We start from the raw sequence: 8,956 nt of genomic DNA on the forward strand, positions 1-8,956 counted from the left end.
GCTGCGGGGAGGAGGAAGCATGGCCTCAGTCTCCTCTTACCCCAGGGATCATTCAGAGATGGTTCACACCATGAATCACACAGGAATTCACATGCAACCCAGGCACAGTGCGATTTCAGCCCATTCATTTGAATGGGCTGAAATCGCATTGGACCACACCAAAGGTAGTGCATGCACAGGAGCCCCCAGATTGCATGTTACTACTGTACCCAGGGCTGGCAACCTGACAGCCCCCCCCCCCAATAAAAAAAACACTTTGCTATGCTTCCGGTATGAATGAACACAGTGAGTGATCAGTATCGATCACTCATTGTGCTCATTCAGGAAAGGAAGGGGCTGATAAATGTGACATATTAACTGGACACCAGGAGCCAGATTGCATGGTACTACTGTACCCATGGCTGCTGTTAGAAACCATGGGGCCCCATACAGCCAACCTGTCAGCCCCCATCCCCAACCCCCCCCATTGCTTCAGTTATGAATGAACACAGTGAGCGATCAGTATAGATCACTCCATTGTGTTCATTCAGGAAAGGAAGGGGCTGGTAAATGTGACATATTAACCGGACCACTTCCCCCACTCTCCATCCTGAAGAATACTATTATGTGCATTTTTCTGTTCCGTTCTATTCTGTTCTTTTATTTTCCTATTCTATTCTTTCCTGTTCTATTTTGTTTTATTCAATCCTTTTATTTTCCTATTCTATTCTTTTCTATTTCATTCTTTCCAATTCTATTCTGTTTTATTCTATTCTTTTATTTCCTATTCTATTTTTTCCTACTCTGTTCTATTCCATTCAATTCTATTGTAATCTATAAAGCAGCCTAAGTAGGAATCATCTTATTGTACTTTTGTACCTCACTGTATTTATTGCAATATGTTTCCATTCAAATACGAATTACAATGCGTTTTTTAATTCAGATAATTCGTATCGCTATGATTTATTTCGGCTTCGTTTAAATTCGTTACTATTGTGATTTGGAAATTTGGATACCTTTTGGATACATCTCTTCTATTGTACTCTATAAACCAGCCTAAGTAGGAATCGTCATCTTCTTGTACTTTTATACCTCACTGTATTTATTGCAATATAATTCATTTTTTAATTGAAATGCATTTTTGAATTCGGATAATTCGTATCACTATCATTTATTTCGGCTTCGCTGAAATTCGTTACTATTGTGATTCGGAAATTTGGATACCTTTGGATAAATCTCTTCTATTGTACTCTATAAACTAGCCTAAGTAGGAATCATCATCTTCTTGTACTTTTATACCTCACTGTATTTATTACAATATGTTTCCATTTAAATTACAAGTGCATTTTCGAATTCGGATCATTCGATCGCTATCATTTATTTCTGCTTCGTTTAAATTCGTTAGTATTGCGATCCGGAAATTTGGATACATCTCTTCTATTGTACTCTATAAAGCAGCCTAAGTAGGAATCATCATCTTCTTGTACTTTTATACCTCGCTGTATTTATTGCAATATAATTCATTTTTTAATTGAAATGCATTTTTTAGTTCAAATTCATTTTCGAATTCGGATCATTCGTATCACTATTATTTATTTTGGCTTCACTGAAATTCATTACTATTGTGATTCGGAAATTTGGATACATCTCTTCTATTGTAATCTATAAAGCAGCCTAAGTAGGAATCATTTTATTGTACTTTTATACCTCACTGTATTTTTTGCAATATGTTTCATTTTTTAATTCAAATTCGGAAAATTCACATCGCTATCATTTATTTCGGCTTCACTGAAATTTGTTACTGTAGTGATTCGGAAATTTGGATACCTTTGGATACATCTCTTCTATTGTAATCTATAAAGCAACCTAAGTAGGAATCATCATCTTCTTGTACTTTTATACCTAATTTTTGAAAAACGACCAATTTTCGACTCAACGATGGCCAAAGTGTACGATCGTTTTTCCAAAAAGAATATGCGCATGAGCCGTGACCTGGAAGGAACAGTTTCGCCTGTTATATGGGGTGAACTTTATGACTCAGTCGGATGATTTTTTAAATCAAAGATGGCGCCGTTGGATTACCGAGCGAGCGACGTTTCCGATTTTCGGATGAAAAATCGTTCGGAATTCGAACCATGTATGTCCTGCATTACTGGGGGATCTGATGTTGGCATCCCCTGCCCCCCCCCCCCCCCCTCCATGTTATGGGCCAGGGGCGGACTGACCATTTGGAAACTCGGGGGCCCGGGGTCAGTAGGGGGCCCCATGAGATGCCCCTGGTACCTTTTTCATAGGCTTTTTTGAGTTTGGGCAAGGACACAGGGGCCCCATGATCCCCTATTGAGGGCCCTGGGTCAGTAGGGGGCCCCATGAGATGCCCCTGGTACCTTTTTCATAGGCTTTTTTGAGTTTGGGCAAGGACACAGGGGCCCCATGATCCCCTATTGAGGGCCCTGGGTTAGTAGGGGGCCCCAAGAGATGCCCCTGGTACCTTTTTCATAGGCTTTTTTGAGTTTGGGCAAGGACACAGGGGCCCCATGATCCCCTATTGAGGGCCCTGGGTCAGTAGGGGGCCCCATGAGATGCCCCTGGTACCTTTTTCATAGGCTTTTTTGAGTTTGGGCAAGGACACAGGGGCCCCATGATCCCCTATTGAGGACCCTGGGTCAGTAGGGGGCCCCATGAGATGCCCCTGGTACCTTTTTCATAGGCTTTTTTGAGTTTGGGCAAGGGTACAGGGGCCCCATGATCCCCTATTGCCCGGGGGCCCCATGAGTTGTCAGTCCGCCCCTGTTATGGGCCCACCCACCGTCTGCTACACCACTCCTCCTGCAGGTATGATCTGATATAAGTTTCATGTAAAAAAAAAAAAAAATACATCTTGCGGCCGTAGAGCGCTTCTCTGGCCCAGGGGCCGGCAATCGGACAGCCATTGCACGCCAGGACATGGACATTCATGAAACATTCGGCAAAAAAAACAAAAATTCCAGATGAGCTTTTATTAGTCCTCAGAAACCCCCTCCCCGCAATTTCATGAAATGAAAACAGCAGCTGGTGATATTTTGTTCTTGTCTTGAGGTAGTGAGAGGAGATCCATGTGACTGCGACGGACAAATGTACTTTTATTGCCAGAACAGGGTAGTGAAATCTTTCGTACTCCTTCTGTACATTAGAACTTTTACGGTCCAAAAATTCTGTAGTACATTGGACCAAGCGCTGTGTTCAAAGGAGCTGACAATCTAATGTCTCTGCTGCAGCCTTTGTGGTCGGATATCGGTCAGTCTGCAGGTATGGAGGGGGGAACTGAGCTCACAGCCCGGCGCTGTAAAGGGAACAAGCTTGCCCCATGGCCATCAGGCTGCCCTTCTGGCCTAGGGAAGACGAAACGATGACCTCCAGTCCTGTCCGGGACTGAAGCGGCTTATTCTGATTTCACTGCACACTGTGAGCTCCTCACAATGTGCGATAGAAGCTGCAGCGAGTCAGATAGAGCTCCGCCTCTGGAGGACGTCCAGCATCATCTAGTCCAGGGGTACTGACCTACAATTCGTCGAGGTTCAAATCTCATGTCCATTCTATGACTCGGATCCTTTACATCACAGCCCCCCTTTACATCACAGCCCCCCTTTACATCACAGCCCCCCTTTACATCACAGCCCCTCTTTACATCACAGCCCCCCTTTACATGAGCCCCCCTTTACATCAGTGTCCTCAGTCACCCTTTCCTTTACATCAACCCCCCCTCACATCAATGTCCTCAGTTCTCCCTTCACATCTCAGTCCCCCCCCCTTCACATCAACCCCCTTTACATCAATGACCTCACCTCAGTGCCACCTTCACATTACAGCCCCCCCCCCCATCATTTACATTAACTCCCCCTTTACTGCAGTGCCCTCAGTCCCACCTTCACATTACATTATCCCCCCTCCTTTACAGAACCCCCCCCCTTTACATCGGTGTCCTCAGCACCCCCTTTAAATCACAGCCCCACTCCTTTACATCAACCCCCTTTTACATCAGTGAGTGTCCTCAGCCCCCCCTTCACAACACAGCCCCCCTCCTTTACAGCAACTCCCCCCTTTACATCAGTGTCCTCACCCCCCCTTCAAATCACAGCCCCCCTCCTTTACATCAACCCCTCTTTAGATCAGTGTCCTCAGTCCCCCCTTCACATCACAGCCCCCCACCTTTACAACAAACCCCCCTTTACATCAGTGTCCTCAGCCCCCTCTTCAAATCACAGCCCCCCTCCTTTACATCAATCCCCCTTTACATCAGCGTCCTCAGCCCCCCTTTCGATCGCAGCCCCCTTTTTTATATTAACTCTCCCTTACATCAGTGTCCTCAGTCCCCCCTTCACATCACAGCCCCCCTCCTTTACATCACCCTCCTCCCTTACATCAGTGTCCTTAGTCCCCCCTTCACATCACAGCCCCCCTCCTTTACATCAACCCCTCTTTACATCAGTGTCCTCAGTCCCCCCTTCACATCACAGCCCCCCACCTTTACAGGAAACCCCCCTTTACATCAGTGTCCTCAGCCCCCTCTTCAAATCACAGCCCCCCTCCTTTACATCAACCCCCCCCCCCTTACATCAGTGTTCTCACCCCCCTTCAAATCACAGCCCCCCTCCTTTACATCAACCCCTCTTTACATCAGTGTCCTCAGTCCCCCCTTCACATCACAGCCCCCCACCTTTACAGGAAACCCCCCTTTACATCAGTGCCCTCAGCCCCCTCTTCAAATCACAGCCCCCCTCCTTTACATCAACCCCCCCCTTACATCAGTGTCCTCAGCCCCCCTTTCCATCACAGCCCCCTCTTTTATATTAACTCCCCTTTACAGCAGTGTCCTCAGTCCCCCCTTCACATCACAGCCCCCCTCCTTTACATCAACCCCCTCCCTTACATCAGTGTCCTCAGTCCCCCCTTCACATCACAGCCCCCCTCCTTTACATCAACCCCCTCCCTTACATCAGTGTCCTCAGTCCCCCCTTCACATTACAGCCCCCCTCCTTTACATCAAAGCTCTCTCTTACTCTCTTAATTTACTGTTCTTAGGCCCCCCCCCCCATTTATTACAGTGTCCTCATTCCTCCATTCACATCACAGCTCCCTTGCATCCTTGTCCACCTAACATATCAGACCCCCCCCCCATCACAGTATCCTCTTATGATCACACCCCCCCCCTTTACCTCTCAGTCCCCCCTTACATCAGTGTCCTCAGTCTTCATGCCACTTCATGTCTACATGCACTCATTCCCGCATCGGCTCTGCATCTTTGCTCTGGACCAGCTTCCTGCAGGCCCCACCCACTATAGAGAACTACTACAGGGGGCGGAGACAAGACCGGTCACCCTGCAAAGAGAGAGAGAGAGCAGAGCTGTGGGAGGGGCCCGGCAGCAGAAAATGACAGGAGGGGGCGGAGATGAGACCGGTCACCCTGCACAGGGAGAGAGAGCGGAGCTGTGGGAGGGGCCCAGCTGCAGAAAATGACAGGAGGGGCGGAGAGGAGACCGGTCACCCTGCACAGGGAGAGAGAGCAGAGCTGTGGGAGGGGCCCGGATACAGAAAATGACAGGAGGGGCGAAGAGGAGACCGGTCACCCTGCACAGGGAGAGAGAGCGGAGCTGTGGGAGGGGCCCAGCTGCAGAAAATGACAGGAGGGGGCGGAGAGGAGACCGGTCACCCTGCACAGGGAGAGAGAGCAGAGATGTGGGAGGGGCCCGGCTAGAGAAAATGACAGGAGGGGCGGAGAGGAGACCGGTCACCCTGCACAGGGAGAGAGAGCAGAGATGTGGGAGGGGCCCGGCTACAGAAAATGACAGGAGGGGCGGAGACGAGACCGGTCACCCTGCACAGGGAGAGAGAGCAGAGCTGTGGGAGGGGCCCAGCTGCAGAAAATGACAGGAGGGGGCGGAGACGAGACCGGTCACCCTGCACAGGGAGAGAGAGCAGAGCTGTGGGAGGGGCCCAGCTGCAGAAAATGACAGGAGGGGGCGGAGACAAGACCGGTCACCCTGCACAGGGAGAGACAAGCAGAGCTGTGTGAGGGGCCTAGCAGGCTCCACTCACTGCAGGCTGCCTGCAGAAAATGCCAGAAGTGGGCGGAGACAAGACCAGTCATCCTGCACAGGGAGAGGGAGCAGCAGTGAGCGGTCTATATTGCAGGAAGTCTCCCACTGGATTATTGCAAAGATCTGGAGGAAATATTCAAATCGCAGCGAGATTCCAGGAGGAAGACACATGACGAATGGATTTAGACAATATTTACTTATCCCGGAGTTCATCTTTATTGATGTAATAATAAATACCGAGCCGTAATATTTGGCATCGTATATCTGCATGGAGTTTAGCTTTATTTTTTATTTATGTTTGTTATTTTTTACTTTTTTTTTTCCTACTGATCATGTCCCCGATGGAACGTTTATGAGTAACACACACGCCGGCGGCTCGTGCTATTTTTCCTCTGTAACAAATCACAAGTTCAACTTCCTCCATCAGGAGTTCACTTCTGTACACTCAACCTTTGATTTAGTCAGAAAGCGTAAAAAAGGGGAAATGACAGATTTTATATTTACAATCATATTATGAAGTAAACAAAATGCTGCGCTACATGAAACAATTGCACAGTTCCTATATAACAAGAAAACAAAGAGATAAATTAAAAATAAATGAAAAGTAAAATAAAATTATATATATATATATATATATATATATATATATAATATTTTTTATTTAATTTATTTTTAATTTAATTTATAAATGAATTAAAAAATATAATATTATTTATATATATATATATATATATATATATATATATATATATATATATATATAATATATTTTTTTTTTTAGTTCATTTATTTGTTATTTAATTTATCACATAGTTTTTTTGTTAAAATTGTACAATCATAATATGAAGCAAAAAAACATGCTGCGCTAAATAAAACAACTGCACAGTTCCTATATAACAGAAAAACAATGTGATAAATTAAATTAAAAATAAATTAAATAAAAATTAAAATAAAATAAAATTATATATATATATATATATATATATATATATATATATATATATATATAATATATATTTTATTTTGTATTTCATTTATTTTTAATTTATAAATTAATTAAAAAATAAAATATAATATTTTATATATATATATATATATATATATATATATATATATATATACTATATATATATAATATTATATTTTATTTTTTAAATCATTTATTTTTTATTTAATTTATCACATTGTTTTTTTGTTAAAATTATACAATCATAATATGAAGCAAAAAAACGCTGCACTACATGAAACAATTGCACAGTTCCTATATAACCAAAAAAAGTGATAAATTAAATTAAAAATATATTAAATAAAAAATAAAATATAATTATATATATATATATATATATAAAATTTTATTTCATTTTACTTTTTATTTAATTTATCACATTTTTTTTTTGTTATATAGGAACTGTGCAATTGTTTCATGTAGCGCAGCATTTTTTTTGCTTCATATTATGATTGTACAATTTTAACAAAAAAACAATGTGATAAATTAAATAAAAAATAAAGGAATTAAAAAATAAAATATAATATTATATATATATATATATTCACCATATTCTGCAGCAGAAACATTTTTTTAGTGTCATCACTGAAACAAATCACAAAAATAAAAGCTGAATTTTTGCGAGAGGGAAAAAAAGGGGTTAAAGCTAAGCAGTCAGGGCAAAAAAAAAAAATGGTGATTATAAAAACCCAACTTTTTAAAAAAATCGTGCTCATTATGATTTAACCACACCTACCTGCTTTAAATAAGCCACACCTACTACAAGTCGCAATGCCCCTCCCACAGTACCTGTTTGATCAAAAGCCATCTCTTGGAGAGATTCTTTCATAACAAGCGTACAGTGAGTTAGGAAAGTAAAGCTTTATGGCCACTAGGTGGAGCTGAGGATTAAAGGAAATAAACACATCTTAGTAACAAGAAATACAATGTAGCAATTCTAGAGAATGTTGGAGGAAATGAGGATCAAGCAGTAGAATGGTTACATTTATTTGCCAATTCCATCCTGTGTTCTCTGGAATTGTTACATTGTATCTCTTCTTGCGATGGGCTCATTCCCACTTGCAAAAAAATTGGCATTTGAGATGCAATTTGACAGGTGGAGGGGATTGTACGCATTGCTGTGGCCATAATGCTTTGCTTAGCAGCTGCAGCAAAAATATCACCCCCTGTCATGTCCGGCAGGCAGAACAGCCACTGAGTGTCACCTGTTGGGGGTGAGCCGCAACTGCGCCCAATGCACACAGCCGTGGTGCAGGCTGTTATGGGTTAAAATTAGTGCTGAGGAGGCAATTTGGGGTTAATCTTCTGCATTGGTTGTTTGATCCTGTCTTCTCTGATCCTCCCCTTCTTCCAGTGCCCCCTCTTATCTCCTGATAAGACATATCATGTGGAGTCACTGTGTGCATGCTCAGTTTGGTGTGTATTGCTAGAGATGTTTTTTTTTTTTTGGAAGAGTGCATGTGATCAACACAGGGCCAGTCAGCACTGTCCAGACAGAAGTCAGGGGTTCTGCATCCTCCTAGAGCAGAATGAAAACTCCTCCTACAAGCTTTAACATGTGCTCAGCTGGACACTGATAGAAGTCACAAGACTGCTATATACTGTTGATGAGAAAAGGTATTTAGCAGTTTATATTTACCATAATAATTGCATTTCCATGTTCTGTGTACTGAGGGAGAGCGGATATAGTGAATGCGGGGTCCGGGGAGACCAGATATAGTGAATGCAGGGTCCGGGGAGAGCGGATATAGTGAATGCAGGGTCCAGGGAGACCAGATATAGTGAATGCAGGGTCTGGGGAGAGCGGATATAGTGAATGCGGGGTCTGGGGAGAGCGGATATAGTGAATGCAGGGTCCGGGGAGAGCAGATATAATGAATGCAGGGTCCGGGGA

Source organism: Staurois parvus, unplaced genomic scaffold, assembly GCF_062004578.1.
Source record: "Staurois parvus isolate SC_StPar_1 unplaced genomic scaffold, SC_StPar_1.0 ptg001150l, whole genome shotgun sequence".
In the NCBI taxonomy this organism is placed as follows: domain Eukaryota; kingdom Metazoa; phylum Chordata; class Amphibia; order Anura; family Ranidae; genus Staurois; species Staurois parvus.